Source organism: Lissotriton helveticus, chromosome 7 (genome assembly GCF_964261635.1).
Source record: "Lissotriton helveticus chromosome 7, aLisHel1.1, whole genome shotgun sequence".
NCBI lineage: Eukaryota > Metazoa > Chordata > Amphibia > Caudata > Salamandridae > Lissotriton > Lissotriton helveticus.
Genome location: NC_136068.1, coordinates 1,615,000,940 through 1,615,022,542, shown reverse-complemented (window position 1 = coordinate 1,615,022,542; position 21,603 = coordinate 1,615,000,940). Strand labels below are relative to the sequence as shown.

At 48.8% G+C, this 21,603-nt stretch overlaps 1 protein-coding gene across 1 annotated transcript in view; it reads left to right on the top strand.

Annotated features, from left to right (window-relative positions):
- The window catches only part of PRR12 (proline rich 12), a 602,934-nt gene that overhangs the window by 350,237 nt on the left and 231,094 nt on the right, over positions 1-21,603 (top strand). The gene's annotated exons all lie outside the window — the stretch shown is intronic.

The following is a 21,603-nucleotide window of genomic DNA, read 5'->3' as shown; positions in this document are numbered from 1 at the left end:
GCCATCTTTCTTGCCTTGGTATGCCCCACTTTTTTTCTGAACTGCTGGTGTACTTTGACTGAGTGTGCCCTGGGTCCCTGCCAACCAGGGACCCAGGGCCTGTGTTCCTTCCCTACAAAGAAAAGCTATGCTGAAACAAAACACCCAATTGGCATCTCTGGCCACCTGTCAGCCCCTAGTAAATGGTACCCTAGGTACCCAGGGCATGGTGACCAGAGAAGACCTCTGAGGGCTGCAGCACTTATTGTGCCACCCTCAGGGACCCTGTACCCTGGCACCCACACACTGCCTTCGCAGGCTGAGTGCCTAAGTACAGAACTAAAGCAAGAGTCGACATGGCACACATCCCTGTGTGCCATGCCTACAGAACCCACTGCCCTGGCATACTTCAGTCACCCCTCTAGCTGGGTGCCCTATGCCAGAGGTGAGGGCACCGGGGCATGAGCCCTGTGCCCCTACAGTACCCAGGGCCATTCCTGGGCACTGTAAGTGCAGTGATGCCATTTAAGAGTATATGGTGCTGGGAGGTCGTCATTACGAACTCCACAGCACCATAATGGCTACACTGAAGACTGACAAGATTGGTACCAAACTTCTCAGCACATTAAACCCACACTGATGCCAGTGTGGGATTTAATGTAAAATGCACGAGAGGGCATCTTAGAGATGCCTTCCAAAACCCGAACCTACAATTCACGTCTTGGCTGAGTGGCTGCAGAGGCTGCCACACAGTAGACATCTTGCTGGACCCCTGGGTGGAGAGCCCCCCGCTCTCCTGGGCCTGCAACAATGCACATCCTGGGCGAGGTGATATGTCTCCTCCCCCAGGATGGACAGGGGGAAGCTTCAAAGACATACTGCCTCTGAGAGCTTCTCCAGACAATTTGCTGTACCCATCAACCAGACCCCCACCAGGCGTACCCCCACCCTGGCGGGAAGACTGGCGGGAAAAACTATGTCAGGAAAGGGGGGGGGGGTGCCAACCTGTGCCAACTCCACCCCTCAGGTGGAGGAGGCGAGGTGAAACAAGACCCTGGACCCCGGCCATCTTGTAGATGGGGAGTCCTGCCCAATCCCAACTAGGCTCCTGCCCCCCTCCCACAGAAGAGGAGCAGGCTAGGGGGTGTACTCACCCCAGGACAGGGACCCATTGGTCCCTGCCCTTGCCCTACCTGTAACGCCCCTAAATTCACTATTTAGGGGCTCCCTGAACCTTCCTTCCTTAGATCCTGATATCAAAAAGAAGAAAGAAGATCAAGAAGAAGACCCGCCGTGCAGCTGCTAACAACAGGACAACAACAACTGACTTGGCCCAGCCCTAACGGCCTGTTGATCCTGGAACCTGCTCCTGCCTAAACCCGGCGTACTCCGCGGACAGCAACCTCGGGACACCCAGAGGACCTGCCTGCCTTGACCCTCTCGACGATTGGGACTCCCATCAGCAGAGGCACTGCTGCAACAACCCACCTGGTGCCCCCCAGGAAGCTTCGGACCAGCCCACTCTGCACCAGCCGAGCCCGGGCTGGGCCAACCTGAACCAAGACCACGAGGACGTCCCCCCGGCGACTGGGACCCGAAGTCCAGTGCCCAAAGACCCTCCTCGACGAACCAGCAGACGCCTGCAGACTCCCCAACCGCGACCAGCCGAGGGTAAGCTTTTCCGACACCCAAGGGCACCCCTGCACCCGGCGCCCTAGAGCCCCCTGAGCCTCCCTTTGGGGTACCTAACTGTGCTCCAACATCCCAACTTACCTCTTGAAGTGCTGGTCGCCCCTGGAGAGTCACCGTCCCCGAGCCTGCAGCCTTTGTTTCTTTTTCAAGATCCTCATTGGATAACATTGAGCGCCCGACGGCTCAAAAGCACCTTGCACCCAGCCGCCCGAGTGCCGCTGGCTGTGACCTCTTTGCCCTATCCTACTTCCCCCCTTGCCCAGAGCAAGTGACCAGGAGCCCAGCTCCCAGAGCCGCGTGGCCTGCTAGCCAGCAGCCACCGACCGAAGGCTCCCTTTCCCTCATTGGATAACATTGGGCCTACCTACCTCTGCACCCGGCCGCCCCTGCGCCGCTGGGACTGAACTAACTGTACTCACCTTACCCTTGGGGACCCCTGAGTCTATGCCCAGAACCCTAACTTCACCAACCAAGTACTCACCTGGAAACCGGTAATTCACTTACCTGCCATTGGATAACATTGACCCATTTTGACTCGAAAATTTTCGAAGTGTGAAGTTTTGAAAACTGAAAATATTCCTATAAAATAAGCCAAAATCCGAATTAGAAACTACCCACCTGTGATCAGGAGAGAAGCCAGTACTGTACCTTTCAGCCCAGTACTAAACCGCAAAAGTAATCCCTAGCGGGGTTACTAGTAACCTGTATTTTCTCTATAGGAACCCATTGTCTGCTTTTTTATGAAATTTCTTCTAAGTGTCTACTTTTGAAAACTGCAAATATTCTTTAAAAATTGTACGACATACTGAAACGCAATTACCTACCTGTTTTGAGTAAGCCCCCAGTGCTGGCCCTAGGAGACTAGTGCTGGGTTACAAAAGTAACGCAATCGTACTTTACCTGTTACCTTAATTTCCTCCCATTGAATAACATTGTGAGAATCACCTCGAAAAGTTTCTAAGTGTGAACTTTTAAAACCGCTTTATATTCAGGAAAAAGCATCACTGTAACTAAAACGTTTTTGCTAATCTGGTTTGAGTTTAGACCCCAGGACTGAATCCAAGATCTAGTCCTGGAACTACCAAAGTAATCCATAAAGTAATCAACTGTACTTTCCTATGAAAACCCATTGAGCTCAATGCTAGAGTGTGTTTCAGAACTGTATTGCTATTAGCTAACCTGTGATTATTGTGTGTACAAACTTATTGCTCCTCTGCAAAGTATTTACCTGAGAGTACTCGTATCTCGAAAAGTATATTTTTATAACTGTTGGTTCTAAAAATAAAACAACTATATCTAAGGATATAATACCAATTGGCCTGGAGTTCAGTTCTTGAGTGTGTGAAACCTTTTGCTGACTGCGTGTGTACAACAAATGCTTCACACTGTCCTCTGGTACTGCCTTACTGCTCGACCAAGCTACCACTTTGGAGAGTAAGGTCAGTTCTGACTTTAACCTCTGTTAAACCTTTGGGGTTTGTGGACTCTATACACACTGCACTGCCTTATTGTCCAGTATATATAGAGCCACCTTCTCACCGCAACTGTTCTTGGCATGTAGAGCTGTAGATTCACATGCGCCCACCCGCCTCCCTCGGTACCTATACCTGTTGCAGTGACATCTTACTTGAATATATATACATATATATACATGGACCTTTCTTTCTTCTACTCTCACTAACTCAATTATCACCCTCTGCGGGAAACCAATCTTAATAATTAAGTCGATGGCTATGCACACCATCACCGAAAGGAGGAGTCACCTACCTCGTGACTGGAAAAGACTTCTTCGAAGAAAAACTAAGTGCAAACATCTGGACCCAACACTAAATGGGGAGGCTATGCAAAGCATGTGAATCTACAGTTCTACATGGCAAAAACAGATCTATACTGGGTAAGTAGCGTTTTCCTTCTGGTGTACCGTGGGACTGAACCAACCCTACCTTCAGCTCCCAGAGAATTGTGAGTTTTTTTCAAGGTAAATCCTTTTTTCTTGGTCAGGTAGATGTTTTCTTTCTACGTCACCAAGTGTCACCATTACTGTTTCTCAGCCTATACTTCGCTCAATATATCTTCTAGCCCAACCTTCTGACTCATCTCAAACTTCTTTCTACTACTCTTTCCAATGCACTACCCTATCTCTCATCCTATACATTTATCACTATATCCTCTACATCCACTCTCTCATTTATCCCAAACCCCATACCACTAGTATGATCTCCCAAAATAACCCTTTCTAGATAAGCTCCTACTCTACCCCTCCTTCCATCATTTGACACCTCTTTTACTATATCAATCCCCTAAAACAAACCTTTCTAAACTCTTCCCTCTTTTCTACCCCTCCCCAACCCTTCTCAATCCAAATAACTGACTAACCTATCCACTACTAAAATTACTTTCATGTTTCACCATACTAATTCAACACTAATCCTGATGGGTTCCAGAGTAGCGTGCTACTTGCACTTCAAAACCCCATCAGGGGTAGCAAGTGCTATATAAATACAATCCTCTTTCTCTTTTATCCTTCTCGCCCCAAATAACTGAATAACATATCCACTACTCAAATTACTTAATGTTTTGCTATACTAATTTTCAACACTAATCCTTTATGGGTTCTGGAGTGGCGTGCTACTCACCAGAAAAGCACTTCAACACCCATCAGGGGTAACAAGTACTATATGAATGAAAATCTTTCTTCCCCTTTTATCCCTCCGCTATCCTTCTCACTCCAAATAACTGACTAATATCCGCCACTGAAATTACTTCATATTTCACCATATTAACTTACCACTAATCCTTTATGGGCTTCCTGAATAGCGTGCGTCAACACCCCATATGGGGCAGCAAGCGCTATATAAATACAAACCTTTTTCCTCCTCTATCCTTCTGCTATCATTCCAAATTCAAATAACTGACTAACCTATCTACCACCTAAAATGTACTTACATGTTTCACTATACTAATTCAACACTAATCCTCTTTGGGTCCTGGAGTAGTATGCTACTCGCCGAAAAATCGCTTCAACGTCTCGTCTGTGGTAGGAAGCGCTATATAAATGCAATTACAATACTATACAATACAATACAATTACTGACCAAGACAAGAAATCCTTATTCAAATCCAGCACTACCCGTGAACATAAAAAGATATATATTGATGATCCACATGACCAATGCATGTTTGGTCTTTATCTATCTCACTACGAATTAGAGGAAAATGTCAGCTATATCATCTAGGAGACTGCTGTGCAATTGGATGAACACTATGTCCTGGATTTTCAAAGTGTAATGGTTGAGAAGTAACCTTACCAAGATTATGGATATCAGCAGGATTATACATAAAACCATCAACGTACCTTTATACCTCCTTGTTACATTTGCGAGTAAGAAGTCTTACAGTTGTCTGTAGCTTTCTTATTCACACTACAGCAAAGGATGGACACCTTTCAAAGGTTACTGCTTCAGCACCCTAAGAGACAACCTTTGCCTGTTCCACCCATGGTGCCTGCTTTACATACTGTACCGCCTCCTTCACCACATCTTCTATCTACACCTCCTCGGCTACCTTTGGCTCAATCACCTCCTCTACATCCAAGGGGCGATTTCCAAGAACAGTCCCCAAACTAGTTATATTGCCAACTCCTAAGGATATGGGAGAGGAAGACTAATGTGACTGTTTTCAGATAGGAATGAGGAGGAAGGTGAACGTCTGCTGGGGGATGATAGAGGTAATGGTGAATGACAAGACTACGTTATTCCCAAGGAGGATGACAACCCACCCAATCATCGAGATTCTCCCCCAGAAGATATTGCTCGCTTTCATTCTCTGATGGAAAGAGCAGCTAAAAAGTTACATTTATACATTACTTTAGTTGAACAACAATGCTTCCTTTGTGATTTTTAATTAGCCACACAAAACTGTATAATCCATACCTAAACTAGATTATTCCTAGTCAGAAGGATTAACATTGATTAAGATGGCAGCTATAGTTTTAGCAGTAATACCACGACTGGAGAAAATGTTCAGGATCCTGGATTTGGTCCATCTTGTCTTACCAGCTACCCGCAAATGGACACTTTAATAACATTAGTAGCCCACCGTAGAACAAAGAACCGTATCACACCATTGTCTGCTCCTCCACAAGGAAACAGCTGACGAATAGGCAATTTGGGCCACATAATTGGCTTAAATGGGCAATATCTGTTAAGGCAGCTTATGTGCTAGTGATTTTAGGGTGTTGTGATTGCCAAATGTGGCATGACATCTCACAACAGCTCAGTCATTCCAGAGGACAAAAAAAGTGGCTGATATGGCAATTCTCATGGAAGGGGCAATAACATTGGCAGCCTTCATTGATGCAGCAATATATGTCCTGAACCCAGGCGTCTGTCAGCTAGCAGGAGCAACTGTTTTAAGGGACATGGTTAGCTCAGATTCATAGACATATGTCCTTGGGTACAGTCAAAGATTTGGACATGATGTTGATGGCCACACCCTGTTTGGCAAACAAGTTGGATGAGGCTCGCCAAATGATCAAGACGGAAACAGGTACAGTAAAATCACTATACGGACAGCTTGGCTCAGCCACTTTTTGTTGTTCATGCAGGTCCCAAGTCTACAGCAGAGGATTCAATCAATATTTGACCATGATACCTCCAGCTGAAACCTCGTTATAATCAAGGATATATTATCCAGTATTTGGGTGTCTTTCATAGATTCACATGCCTGAATCATTCCCCGTCGTCGAGACGGGAGCCTCCGGTATATATAAAAGTAATGTCCTAAGACATACATAGAAAAGAATAGGCCTAAGGGTCTCACCTTAGTGTCCTATCCACGTCCTTATGTAAAAAGGACCAAAACAGGGTAGGCCCAAGGGTCCCACCTTGGTGGCCTATCTGTGTCCTTTTGTACAAAGGACCAAAGTAAAGAGAACCAACCAATCAGCTACCACCTCCTTCTAGAACCTTCCTGTCAGGAGCCCAAGTCTCTCAGATTTTCTACCGCACGTTGTGCTAGGGAGTCTCCACCTGAGTTCTCCTCAGGAAACTTCTTTTTCTTCAAAACAGTGACTTTATTCAACTTGGATAATTATGTCTGGTAGCCAGAAGAAAGGTCTTTTTAGGGCCTGTTCCTCCTGCAGCAAGAAAAGACTTCATGTTGAGGATAAACATGAAACTTGTTTATACTGTCTCTACCCTCACCATCAGGCCAAGGACTGCAAGATATGTAGGACCTTCTCGAACAAGACCCTCAAGGACCGAGAAGGACGCCTACTACTCTGGCTCAACAGACTCAAGGACAAAACAGATGACTTGGTGTCGGAAGGTGAGAGTGTCTCTGGAATTTCACATTTTTCCTTGAAGAGGCCAAGGGTTACTTCCCCTAGCCCCTCAGACACCCCTCCTATGAAGACTTCCAAAAAGTCCTCAGAGGGCAAGACCTCAGTGTCTGGCAAGGAACTTCCTGTCACCAGAGTAGACCTACGCCGTTGACCATCCCAGTCACTCCATCGACGACAAAGATACTACCGTCGACGACGAGACCGTCGTCGAAGACATCGACGACGACACCGTCGACGAAAACCACACCGTCGACGAAGCCTACCTCGTCGACGAGGAGCATTCCGTCGACGACAGGAAAACCGTCGACGACGGGTAAACCGTCGACGGTGGAGAAATTGCCGTCGGTGAAAACGGCGTCGACGAAGACACCGTCGACAGTGACACCGCATAACACGGAGCAGTCGACTCAAGCGTCGACGACCACAGGGCCATGGAAAGAGTCTGCACTTTTATCACATGCCATGGATGCTTTTCCACCTCAAGTAAGCCATGTCACGGTCAAAATCACAAAAAGGCCGATTACGCCAGTCCTGACGTCGCCCAGTAAGGTGCAACAGCTACCTCCAGCCTGTATATTGCAAGGTCAGGAGTCGGATGAGGACTCATATACACAAGCAACTAGTCCATCAGACTTGGTGCTTAAGTGTCAAACCACAGATGAGGAGCCGGAAGAGGATGACCACGTAGAGCAATTGGTCGACACCCAGCCACAAGTTACTCCAATGGTGTGTCTCCCTGCATCCATCGTCTCGGATCTCCAGTTCCTAATAAGGGATTATAAAGAGAGGTTTCCAGAGAAACCCACTACACCTGCACTTCCAGCTGCACAGGTGCCCGCTCCTTTGCCTCGCCATAAACCATCTCCACTAGTGCTTGAGAAGGTACAGGTGCCAATACAAGACGTTCTCTCATCTGAAGAAGAAGAGAGAGAACAGGAAGAGGGTGAAGTCCAGGACGACGAGTCGGACCCGGATGCAGACCAGGACTATGTGGCACATTCTCCGGCCTCTCCAGAACCACAGTCTTCGGAATCACCACCCGCAGACATCGGTGGATTCCACAATCTCATAGAGAGGGCTGCCAAGATGTTCCATATTTCTATGGTAACACAAGAGACTGAATGCTTCCTTTACGATTTCAAGGAGCCCACTAAGAAGTCAACAAGATCTATCCCAATCATTGACTTTATCTGGAAGCAAGGCAAACAACTCATGCAAACACCAGCTTCTATACAAGTGGTGGTGCCCAGACTAGATAAAAAATACAAGGCAACATCTTCGGCGCCAGCATGCCTCACAGGTCACCCCAAGGCAGATTCTGTAGTGACTCAAGCGGCACAGAAGAACTCGCGAAATCCAGCATCGCCTTTGTCGACGCCACCTGACAAGGAAGGCAGGAAACTGGATGCGGTTGGCAAACGCTTCACTACCACGTCGGCCATGACGGTGAAAGTGGCAAATTCAATTGCGCTTCTGGGCCGCTACAATCGCCAACTCTGGGCAGACATTGCACCTACCTTTCTAATCTGCCAGAAGATCTCAAAGAGGAGGCTCATTCGCTCCTCTTAGAAGGCCAAACGTCTGCCTCCGAACTCATAGACTGCGCGATTGACGCTGCCATGACTGGTTTTCGGCAACTGGCAGGTGCTGCAGTACTGAGACGACAGGGTTGGCTCAAGGCCACCTCCTTCCGCCAGGAAGTACAAACTAGAATCCTGGATATGCCTTATGATGGCCAGCACCTCTTTGGTGAACAAATTGACGCGGCTCTCACCACTGTTAAAAAGGACACGGACACTGCCAAGGCTCTTGGTACCCTGCAATTTCGGACCCAGTCCTTTCGTGGCAACAGAGGAAGAGGACAACCTTCATATAGAGGTTCCTACCAAAATAGATCGTCCTATTCGTACTCACAAAACAAACCACAATTCCAACAGCGGCAAAACCAACAGGGGCGCCAGACTTCCTACGGCAAGTCGAACTACAGAGGTAAAAACCAAAAACGCCCTGCAGGCAACCGCCAATGACTCGTCTCAATGGCTAGCCCACCCACCATTGCATTCTTTACAAATTGGAGGAAAACTTTCAAACTTTCTGAAAAATTGGCAAACCATAACAACGGATCGGTGGGTACTACAACTCATTCAATTTGGACATTCCCTAGAATTTGTCTCAATTCCCCCACCGACACCACCCTGCAAACGATCCCACAGGCACCTACGGTTGCTTCTTCAGGAAATAGCTTCCATGTTACAAAAGGGAGCGATAGAGAGAGTTCCACAGGCCCACAAGGGGAAAGGTTTCTACTCTCACTTCTTCCTAATCCACAAAAAAGGAAAAAAGTGGCGGCCAATCCTGGACCTCAGGGCACTCAACGTGTTCCTAAAGAAACAATCGTTCCGCATGGTAACTCTACAGGAAATCCTGGGTCTCCTGGAGGAAGGGGACTACATGACGTCTTTAGACCTTCAGGACGCCTACTACCACATTCCTATCCTCAAAGGGCACAGGAAGTTCCTCAGGTTTGCGGTAGCAGGACAACACTACCAATTTCGTGTCCTTCCATTCGGCCTCAAATCTGCCCCACGGATATTTACCAAATGCCTATCCCCGGTGGCAGCCTTCCTTCGTCAACAGGGCCACCAGGTGTTCCCATACCTGGACGACTGGTTGGTAAAAGCGCCATCTGCGACCGCCGCAGCCTCATCCTCCACCGCCTGTCTGGATTTTTTCCACCGACTAGGCTTGACCCTCAACCGCGAGAAGTCGACACTGGAACCCACCAAAGTCATCACGTTCCTTGGAGCGACTCTGGACACGGTACGCGTCAGAGCTTTCCCCTCTCAGGAGAGAAAGGTCAAACTCATCTTCCTGGCCAAGTCAGTGGCTTCGCGGAAGACACTGCCGGTCCGCACCTTCAAGTCCCTCCTCGGCATGATGTCTTCATGCATACTGCTCATTCCCCACTGCCGCCTCAAAATGCGCCCTCTCCAAGAGCAACTAACAAGGCAATGGACGCAGGCTACGGGATCTTTCGAGGATCGCATACGCGTCACTCGACCCATGGTCAACCACTTACAATGGTGGAGTTTACTCAAACACCCATCAAGGGGACTGCCGTTCCTCCTCCCTGCAGAACCACACGTCATAACAACGGACGCATCCCTGGAAGGGTGGGGAGCGGTGCTCCAAGAACTTCAGATCAACGGCAAGTGGACGACACAGGAGACCAAGCTCCATATCAATCTACTGGAGTTGAGAGCGGTCTTCCTGGCTCTCCAGGCATTCCTACCGCGCATTCGAAACTCCCCAGTGCTCGTCAGGACGGACAACACCACGACGATGCACTACCTGAACAAACAGGGGGGGACGCGTTCGATCTCACTATCGCGAGAATCGCAAAGGGTCTGGAACTGGCTTCTGGAACATGGAGTAACATTGCAAGCGGAGTACGTCCTGGGCAAGGACAATGTCTTGGCGGACGCCCTGAGCAGAGAGAGGTCTCCTTCCCACGAATGGGAACTAGACACGGAGGTGCTGGAGCATATCTTCGAGGAGTGGGGCACCCCGCGAATCGACCTCTTTGCCACCAGAGAGAACGCCAAATGCCCAAGCTTCGCAAGCAGGCATCACCACTCAGGAACCCTCGGGAATGCATTTTCCATCACATGGCGCAACGTATTTGCGTATGCCTTTCCGCCATTCCCACTGATACCCAGGGTTCTCAGGAAGATGAAGTCGGAGCCCTGCACTCTGATCCTAATTGCTCCATCCTGGCCGAGGCAGCACTGGTTCACGGAACTTCATTGCCTCTCCGCCCGGCCCCCTCTTCGCCTACAGCAGTTTCCAGCCCTGCTCACGATGTCCCAAGGGCAGGTCCTCCACCCGAATCTGAGCTCTCTGAAGTTGTCAGCCTGGCTCCTGAATACCGCGAATTCAGCCACCTGAACATCCCGCAAGAGTGCAGAGACGTCCTTGCGAAAGCTAGAGCGGGCAGCACTACTAAAACCTACTCACTAAAATGGAAGCGATTCTGTTCCTGGTGTGTGGATAATGGCTTTCACCCCTTCCACACCACTCCACAGCAGCTGCTGCCATACCTATTGCATCTTGCGCAATCAGGCCTCGCACATGCATCCATCAAAGTGCATCTAGCGGCGATTTCCAGGTTCACAAGGACTGCTACGGGCCCGTCCCTGTGGGCGGACAGGCTTATAAAACAATTCCTAAAAGGCCTATACAGGTCCTTTCCACGACCAAGACCAATTCCTCCATCGTGGCACCTCAATGTGGTACTTCATCAGTTAATGAAGCATCCCTTCGAACCCATCCATAAAGCGGAGATCAAATTCCTCTCCTGGAAAACGGCCCTCCTCCTGGCGCTAACCTCTGCCAGAAGGGTCAGTGAGTTGCAGGCTCTCTCCATCCAAGATCCCTTTATGCAATTCAGAGAAGACAGGGTCATTCTGCGGACTAACCCTCGGTTCATTCCAAAAGTCCCCTCGGACTTCCACCTTAACGAACCAGTGGTGCTTAGATCATTCTTCACAAATCCTACCACTGCAGCCGAGAAGACACTGCATTCACTAGACCTGAAGAGATGTCTTAAATTCTACATCAACAAGACAAGAAACTTCCGGAAGTCATCTCAACTTTTTATTGCCTTTAGTAGACCACGGAAAGGCATGCCCCTGGCGAAACAGAGTATTTCAAGGTGGATTTCTTCTGCGATCACCTTTTGTCATGACAAGGCCGGACGGCCTTTGGACTCACGAGTCAAAGCTCATTCGACTAGAGCCATGTCCACGTCTGCGGCATTGTTTGCTGGAGTGCCGGTATTGGACATCTGCAGAGCGGCGACCTGGAAGTCCCCGCACACCTTCACCAGGCACTACTGCCTGGATACTGAGCTGATGAAGGATGCAGCAGTGGGCCGAGCAGTGCTTCGCCATCTATTCCAGTGAGGTGAGCCTTCCTACATCCCTCCATCCTTTACTGGTATGCACATTCTTTTACTACTATTTACATGACAATGCATTTTGGTGGTTTGCAGGCGCATGATATGTATTATCTCAGACTCGTATATGATGTTCCATCAAAAATGTGCATAATATATTGCTTGCTACTCTGATTCAGGCATGTGAATCTATGAAAGACACCCAAATACTGGATAAGAAATGCGTTACTTACCTGTAACTGCAGTTATCCAGTATTAGTGTCTTTCATAGATTCACATGCACCCTCCCGCCTCCCCTGGAAGGACTCACCTATCTCTCTAACAAGTTTACGCCTAACTAGCTTGGTGCGTACGAAAATCTGAGAGACTTGGGCTCCTGACAGGAAGGTTCTAGAAGGAGAGGTGGTAGCTGATTGGTTGGTTTTCTTTACTTTGGTCCTTTGTACAAAAGGACACAGATAGGCCACCAAGGTGGGACCCTTGGGCCTACCCTGTTTTGGTCCTTTTTACATAAGGACGTGGATAGGACACTAAGGTGAGACCCTTAGGCCTATTCTTTTCTATGTATGTCTTAGGACATTACTTTTATATATACCGGAGGCTCCCGTCTCAACGACGGGGAATGATTCAGGCATGTGAATCTATGAAAGACACTAATACTGGATAACTGCAGTTACAGGTAAGTAACGCATTTCTTCCCAAACGCAACCAAAAACTGGGGTATCGAAGACTGCTGAGGAGCACTTCTCAATCACACTCAACAGAAAGCCAAAAGAGAGCTTGACTTTGCGCAGCTGCTCCTCCCCTTTGCATCTCAATCCAAAAAAGTATGTGTGGGGGGTATTTTCTACTTTGCCCCTGCATGGGAGACCATAACATCAGACAAAATGGTGCCGCAATTGTTTCAAAGAGGACATATGTTGCAATTTGTAAAAAGACCACGTGCCCACCCACCCGAAAAGGAACATCATCTCCACTTGGTACGTGGAGCTTGTCTCTCTTTATTGGGAGACAATCAATCATGGCCACACAGTAGAAATCTTTACTTGGCCTTATATCCTGTATTAGGGTAATTCCTTTTACAAGGCTTTGAATGAGATCTGGCTATACTGTGGAAACAAATAGATGGTTAATTGGATGACAGCACGGGTCACAAGGCGACTGAAATGAGCACGATTGTGGTGGAGATTTCCTGCAAATCTGAAAGCAAGTTTAACTGTCAAGCCTTTATCAGACTGAGTAATTCTAACTACAAATGCTTACATAAACGGCTGGGAAATCACCTGTAAGAGCTGTCAACCAAAGGCTTCTGGTCAGACAGAGAAAAGGTGGTTCAAATCAATGTGGTAGAACTCAGCGCTATAAGACTAGGCTTACAGGTGTTCCTAGCAAGACTGGCAGGCCAAGCAGTCCTCATCCTGAAATATGGGACAGCATTTATGTATTAGATAGCCAAGCATGGGGAGGAAATGTTGTCATGGACTCAGATTCTATGGGACTGGGCCATTTCTCACAAAGTCAACATTGCCGTAGACCACAATCCAGGACTCCAAAACATATAGGTGGACACTCTTTGTCAAAATATTTCAGACTTCCACAATTAGGAAGTTCATCAAGGCCAAGTCGACAACATCTTCTGCACACAGAAACACACCCACACTTAATCACTTCTAAAATATTCATCCTTGACACCAATTTCAAGATTTAGAAGAATTGAAAAACGAATGTTAGGTGACTTTGGGACTGAACCTAGTATTAAAACCAAAAAATGGGTTATTTAAATTGAGGCCCATTCTTTTTTGGTTATGCATTTGGTCCACAGATGAGCTGGAACCCCCACAGGAAGGGTGTGCGTCATATTTTACTGAGACTCCAGACATTCAGGATCTATTGGCTGAGGCACAGTAAGACCTCCCAGACAACCCTTGGTTTAGGAGACTACTGGTAAAATGCCACCTTGATTTCTTCCATCACATGTAACACCGTGAAAGAAAGAGTTTGGTATTGTGAGTGGGAGAATTTGCTAATGGACCCATACTTGGGTAGTCGATCAATTTAGGCCCAAGATTCAAAGAGTTCTTGTATCACTTCAATTCTCCTTCAATTAGATGTCTGCACATTAAATTGAGGTTGGGAACTCTTCAGTTGGCCTCCTTTACTAGCAAGTAGTGGGCATAATCACTCAAATGTAATCAGTATCCTGTATGACTATTAACTAAAAAAAGCGAGGAACACTTATTATTCTTTTGCACAACCTACTCAATACAGAGAACTAGATAGACTGCACCACTTTGCCGCTTGGTGGGAACTAGATGATACAAAAAATCACTGAGGATGTGTGATTCTGACACTAGTCCTTACATAGTATTCTCTGTCTCGAAATGTTTAGAAACCGCTTGGCCTCGGGATTAGATTGTCTGAGATAGAAGTGGTTCTTAGTGTTGATTGCATTTGTAAATAGCTATGAATTAAGAATGTTTTATTTTATAATGAAGTCTTAGTCTGTATTTTTTGTAAATATTGTTGTAAATATGTGTTTTTATCTGTTTTTAACTCAGAATTTTATCCAATGTGACAATAAAGAAATAAAATGATATCACCTCACCAACTTTGTTCTCTCAGAGAATCATAAGGGTTTATGAAGGGACTCCTTTAAGTGTATCCACCTGTACTGCGCCCTATGATGGAAAATCTCTTCTAGTGCTTACATCACTAAGGAGGGTAGGAGAGATGCAAGCATACACTATCAAGAACCAGAGACGAACCCTAAATGTATAGCCAAGGTTCCTCCTGACTTTCACTTGAATGAACCAGTAATGCTATATTAATTCTTTCCAAATCCCCCCCACCTTCTGCACCCTGGTCCATGCCCAGCGTCAGGAACCCTGGCCCAATCTCCAACCAGCAGTACTTCTCAGCACTCAGGTAGTTAGACCCTGGATGCCACTCCCTCAACTGCTACCTCACACCACGGTAGGCGATTCCACCTGCACCCACTGCTGGTTCCCCAGCAGCCACCTACCCACACCCCGCAAATATTAACAATGCCCTCAATGCCTCCTCCTAACACACATGCTATACAGGGACCAACAACGTCTACATGCCCATCCTATACCACATGCCACAGCAAACCTGCACGTCAACACCCACTCGCATGCATGCTTCTCAACACATGATCTCTCAGCAGAAACACTACCGAAATATGGGACCTCCTCTTCATCAGAGAGACCTGGCTCAACCCCTCATCTGCTCCCGATATCCCAGTGGGCTACAAGATCACTTTACAGGTCCGCCTTCACAAGCCATGAGGAGGACTCACTATCCTTTACAAGGAATCTATCAAATGCACATCTACAGAGATGGTCACCCCTTTCATGAAACACCTGCACTTCAAGCCGTAAATCTCCGAAAACGTCAACGGAACCCTTGCTTACAGTCTACCTGGACCATGAGACACCTTTACCAACTTTATCACCCATTTCGTTGCTCTGCCTACCATCAACTCTAGAGCCTACATTCTCCTCGGTGATCACAACTTTCATCTGGAAGACCGAAATGACTCCTGCTCCACAGCAAATTTGGAAAGTATGAGCAACGCTGTACTCAGCCGGCTCTTCTCAGAACCAACACACACCACAGGACACACACTGGATCCCATCTTCACCACAAGTGGCAGCGACAAATACAACTCAACTGCACCGCTCACAGGGACTGACCACTCCATCATACACTTTCAAATCAACACACCTCAAGTGAACACCCCTACCAGTTTCAGCATTCCAAGCCACAGCTGGGGCAAAATTACAGAGAAAGACTGGCTCAGCTCCCTCCGCTGTCACCAGAAAATAAGAGACCCCAAGATCTAGTGGAAAGCACTGAAGGAAGCTCCAACAGCTGCAAAGAGATCGTCTCGATCGTCAAGGATTTCACCTCGCCTTCAGTCACTGTGGTCAAGATTGTTACCTTCCAACAACTCTGCGACAACCTATCCAACTTCTTTTACCACAAAATCGCAAACCTATACAGCAACTTTGCACAACAACCCAACCTTGGAGAATTCATTTTTAATCTACTCACCACCAACAAAGATGGCCACCTGACTGAAAAGACATCAATCACCAGAAAAGACACAATGGCAACCCATGCTCCCACCACCTCTGCAATCTGGGAATACCACCAATAAGCACCTCCCTGACGCAATCATCATCAACCTCCGTTATGTTTGCCACTTTTACGGATGAATGGAAGTTCGAGGCATGTGGGCTGCTAAATTCATATCTTAGCATTAGATCGCCGCCTAGTGTTGGGTCCGGATGATCGCACATTGTTGTCCTGGAAGAGTCTTCGAAGTATCCTGAGATAGGTGGCTCCTCCCCTGGACTACAGTGCGCATGGGCATCGGCTCCATCCCCAGATTGTTTTTTTCCGCCAGTAGGTTCGGATGCGGTCTCGACTTCTCTCGGTCGGAACCGGGTAAAACTAACTTTTTAAGGCCAAAAGGCCTTGTATTTATGGCGTCGGTATTGTTTGCGCACGGTCTCGAGTTCTTCCGACTCTTGGAGTCGGATTCAGCGGAGTTTTTTCACTCTTCGGACATCGAGGCCTTCTCATCGCGACACGACCACGACTTTCCAGCATGGAGCGGAGTCCGTTTAAGTACTGTCCGCTCTGTGGGTCCAAGTACCCACATATAGACCTGCACCCGGTCTGTAACAAATGCCTTTCACCGGACCATGACGACGGCAAGTGTAAGGCTTGCGCTCAATTCAGGTCGAAAAAGACTCTCAAGCTTCGGGGCGCGGTGCGCCTGGAGGCCAGACAAGCGGCCCCGGATCCAGAAAACATCTTCGGCGACCAAGAAGAAGATGAACAGGGTCATCATCTCCAAATATCCCCACCCGAAACGGAGGTCGAGGCGGATCCGGTAGACGACGACGGAGTCGTGGATCAAGGCCTTGAATACGTCGACGAGGTAGGGGACGTTGAAGAGATTTATGGGGCCGCGGCGGATAGCTCAGGGGACGAGCTATGCCCCGAAGGTTTCGAAGATCACGATCGGGTCACGGGATCGCCAGTTGGCCTTACCCAAGACCCCGTACCGCAAGCCTCGGCCCCGCCTTCAGGCCCGGCCACGGACAATCTTGCTGGGCAGGCCGGATCGAAACCGAAACCGAAACCTACGGTATCGGCTACGCCTAAAATGGCCGACCCGAAAACGAAACCGAAACTTAAGGACTCGAGCGTCCCTAAAATGGCGGCCGGCCAACAGAAAACTACTGCACCCGCCGCCGCATCGGCTCCGTCGACCTCCGGTCCACAGAAGTCGAAGAAGTCGGTCGAATCGGCGCCAGAGGAGGGATCCTCGAAGAAGGGTGGTCGGCACGGATCAACCGCTGCGACACCGTCTAAGCACGCCAAGGCCAGCGGCACGGCTCCGGTTCCGACTGGGACTCCGTCCGTCGGTCGCGTAGTGGAGTCGGAGGCGACACAAGCACACGGATCGACGGCTGGCACATCTGCGCATCGATCCAAGGACTCCGGGTCGGCGCCAGCTGCATCGGCGTCCAAGACTCCGAAAGGCCACCATGACGTCGGATCCGAGGGGAAGGTCAAGACATCCTCGTCAGCGCCAAAAGCCACCGTAAGTGAAGTGTCCCCCATTGCCGCTTCGCTGCAGAGAATCAGGGACAAGGCCGCTGCTACGTCGGCTCCGTTACCGTCGCCTCAGACGCCGAAAGACACTCCGGCAAAGCCTAAGAGTAAGCTTCTCTTCCTTCTGCCGCCGAAAGAGGCTCCGAAGGCTTTTTCTACGAAATCGACGCCAAAGAAGTCGGATTCTTCTACGGCAGGGGTACCTTCGGGTCGAGAGCTCGAATCAGAGGACGATTCTGAGCACTTCATCGACGCCAACACTGGCAAATTATCCCTATACAAAAGGAGGATTACTTCTGAGCCTCTGGACTCCTATGTCATCCCACTAAAGAAAAAAAGGGTTCCTCAGGACGTTTCTAACCTCATAGAACCTATCCAGCCTCCTCCAAGAAGAAGCCCTACTCCCTCACCAGAACACTCTGAGGGTGAGGGATATGATGAGGAGGACCAATACACCTTCCCCATCAATGAACCGGATGCACATCCAGATGCATATGATGACATTGGTGACCAAGGCACCCAAGGTGTGGGGCAAGACCCACAGCCTTTCAGTGCACGTGCATCCCCAACAGAGGATTCTGCAGGTTTTCATGCACTCATTGAGAGGGCAGCTGCTAATCATGATGTGGACATGCATGCTGACCCGGTAGAAGAGGACTTTCTCTTTGACACTTTTTCAGTCTCTGAAAGAACTGTGAAAACGCTGCCTATGCTCAAGGGAGTCCTCAAGCACGCAGCTGACATCTTTAAAGAACCTACCAGAGCGAGAGTGGTCAATCCACGTATCGAAAAAAAGTACAGACCAGCACCTGCAGACCCTGCATACATTCGGGGACAGTTGCCACTGGACTCTCTTGTGGTCGCAAATGCCAGAAAACGGGCCAACTCCCAGACAACGGGTGAAGCTCCTCCCCCAGACAAGGAGTCCAAAGTGCTAGAGGCAGGGGGCAAAAGAGTGGCGGCACAAGCTGCAAACTTTTGGCGTATTGCAAATACACAAGCACTCTTAGCACGCTACGATAGGGCGCATTACGACACCCTAGAGCAGATTTTACAACACCTGCCTCCACAGTTTCAAGAGGGCACCAAACTGCTTATAGAGGAAGGGAAACTGATCTCCAACGCAGCCATCAAGTGTGCACTTGACGCCGCAGACACAGCTGCTAGAGCGATCAACACTAGCGTCATGCTAAGACGACAAGCTTGGCTCCGCATATCAAGGTTTAAACCTGATATTCAGACAACCATACTTAATCAGCCAGTCAATCCTGATAGACTGTTTGGTCCAGATGTTGACACCACCCTCGAAAAGATAAAGAAGGACACAGAAACTGCTAAGTCCATGGGGGCCCTGCAATCACAACAGTTTCGTGGCAATAATTTTCGTCGCTCAGGTGCACGTGGCGTCACCAGAGGACAATTGGGTCAACAATCGCAATTCTCCAGGGGTGGATCACAATCCTCGTTCACAAAACAGAACAAGGGAGGTTACAGAAATAACAGCAACAGAGGTCGCGGCAGAGGAAACAACAACTCCCGCTCCTCTACCCCAAGCAAACAGTGACTCTCTGTCGCTGCCCCCCGACCACTTAACACCTGTCGGGGGGAGACTGCAGCAGTTCCTGCCCGTCTGGAGAAACATCACCACAGACAGGTGGGTGCTACAACTTGTCCAGTACGGTTATTGTCTAGAGTTAAAGTCCACTCCACCCAACATTCCACCAAGGCAACGGCCTATGTCCGCAGAGCACTTGCACTTCTTGCAGCAGGAAGTAGTGGCGATGCTGCAAAAAGGCGCAATCGAGCTCGTACCGGTGGAGGAGGAGGGCACAGGGGTATATTCCCTGTACTTCCTTATTCCAAAGAAGGACGGATCTCTCAGACCCATTCTAGATCTACGTCCCCTCAACCTGTACATACTATCAGAACATTTCCATATGCTTACACTGCAACAGATTCTTCCCTTCTTAAACCAAGGGGACTTCTTAGCAACCTTAGATCTCAAGGATGCTTACTTCCACATTCCACTACACCCGTCCCACAGGAAATACCTCAGGTTCACTATTCAAGGCAAGCATTACCAGTTCAAGGTCCTACCCTTCGGTGTCACCACAGCCCTAAGGGTGTTTACCAAGTGTCTGGCGACAGTAGCGGCGCACCTCAGGAGGCAGAACATCCATATCTACCCCTACCTGGACGACTGGCTCGTTCAAGCCAAGTCGGAACGACAGTGCGCCGCGGACATGTCGACCACCATTCACCTCCTTCACCGTCTAGGTTTCTCGTTGAACTACCCAAAGTCGCATCTTCAGCCGGCACATGTCCGGCAGTTTTTGGGTGCGACGATCAATACCCTGACGGCCATGGCTCAACCAAACCAAGTCAGGATAGACAGCATGCAGTCTCTAATCCGGAAGTTCAGACCACAACACTCACTTCCGGCGAGAGTGTTCATGCAGTTGATAGGCATGATGGCCTCCTGCATCTTCATAGTCCCTCACGCACGGTTACATATGCGCCCGCTCCAGGAGTGCTTAGCAAATCAGTGGACACAGGCTCAGGGACAATTGACAGACCTAGTGTTGGTTACCAGTCGGGCATACGACTCTCTGCATTGGTGGACTCCACACAACCTTTGCAAGGGCCGACTGTTCCAGGAGCCAGTGCCACAGATTATCCTGACAACGGACGCATCTCTCCAGGGGTGGGGAGCTCATCTGCTCACTTACACAGTGCAGGGACTATGGACGACGCAACAACAGAAGATGCACATCAATTATCTGGAACTGATGGCAATCTTCATGGCGATCAAGTCCTTCATTGTACTAACAAGGTAGTGTTAGTCCGGACGGACAACATGACCGCGATGTACTACATTCAAAAGCAGGGAGGCACCCACTCGCCACAGCTGTCTCATCTGGCTCAGAGCATGTGGAAGTGGGCCATTCAGAGGAACATTTTCCTCATGGCAGAACACCTCCCAGGAAAGGACAATCAGATGGCGGATCTGCTCAGCAGGTACAGCCATCAAATGCACGAGTGGGAGATACACCCATCTGTCCTCCACCCGTACTTCCAGCAGTGGGGTCATCCGGAGATAGACCTGTTTGCCACAAAAGAAAACGCAAAATGCCAACACTTTGCCGCCAGGTTCCCTCACCCACAGTCGCAGGGGAATGCGATATGGATGAACTGGTCAGGCAGATTTGCGTACGCTTTTCCGCCAGCCCCTCTGATACCGCTGGTGGCAAGAAAGCTAAGGCAGCACTCGCTGACACTCATCCTAGTTGCTCCAACGTGGGCGCGCCAAGCATGGTACACCACGTTCCTCGAACTCTCGGTGGTGCCGCATCAAAGACTGCACCTCGCGCCCAGACTTTTAACGCAGAACCATGGAGAAATTCAGCATCCAGATCCACAACAGCTCAACCTGGCGATCTGGCTCCTGAAGTCCTAGAGTTTGGATACCTTAACCTACCTCCGGAATGCATGGACATCATCAAGGAGGCAAGGAAGCCAACTACCAGAGCATGCTATGCTGCAAAATGGAAGCGTTTTGTCATTTACTGTACAGCCAATGACATCAACCCGCTAGATGCATCTATCCCTGACATCATTTGCTATCTGTTGCATCTTTACAAGTGCAATCTAGCGTACACTTCCATTCGGATACATCTATCCGCCATAGCGGCTTATCTTCAGAACAGGCAGCATCTCTCTGTCTTCAGAGTGCCTGCCATTAAAGCTTTCCTTGAAGGTCTGAAACGAGTCATTCCCCCAAGAACACCACCAGCTCCGGTGTGGAACCTCAATGTGGTCCTCACCAGACTGATGGGACCACCTTTTGAGCCACTGCACTCGTGTGAACTCCAGTTCCTAACGTGGAAAGTAGCTTTCCTAATAGCTATTACGTCACTAAGGCGTGTTAGTGAGCTACAGGCGCTCACAATCCAAGAGCCTTTCATTCAGATTCATCCAA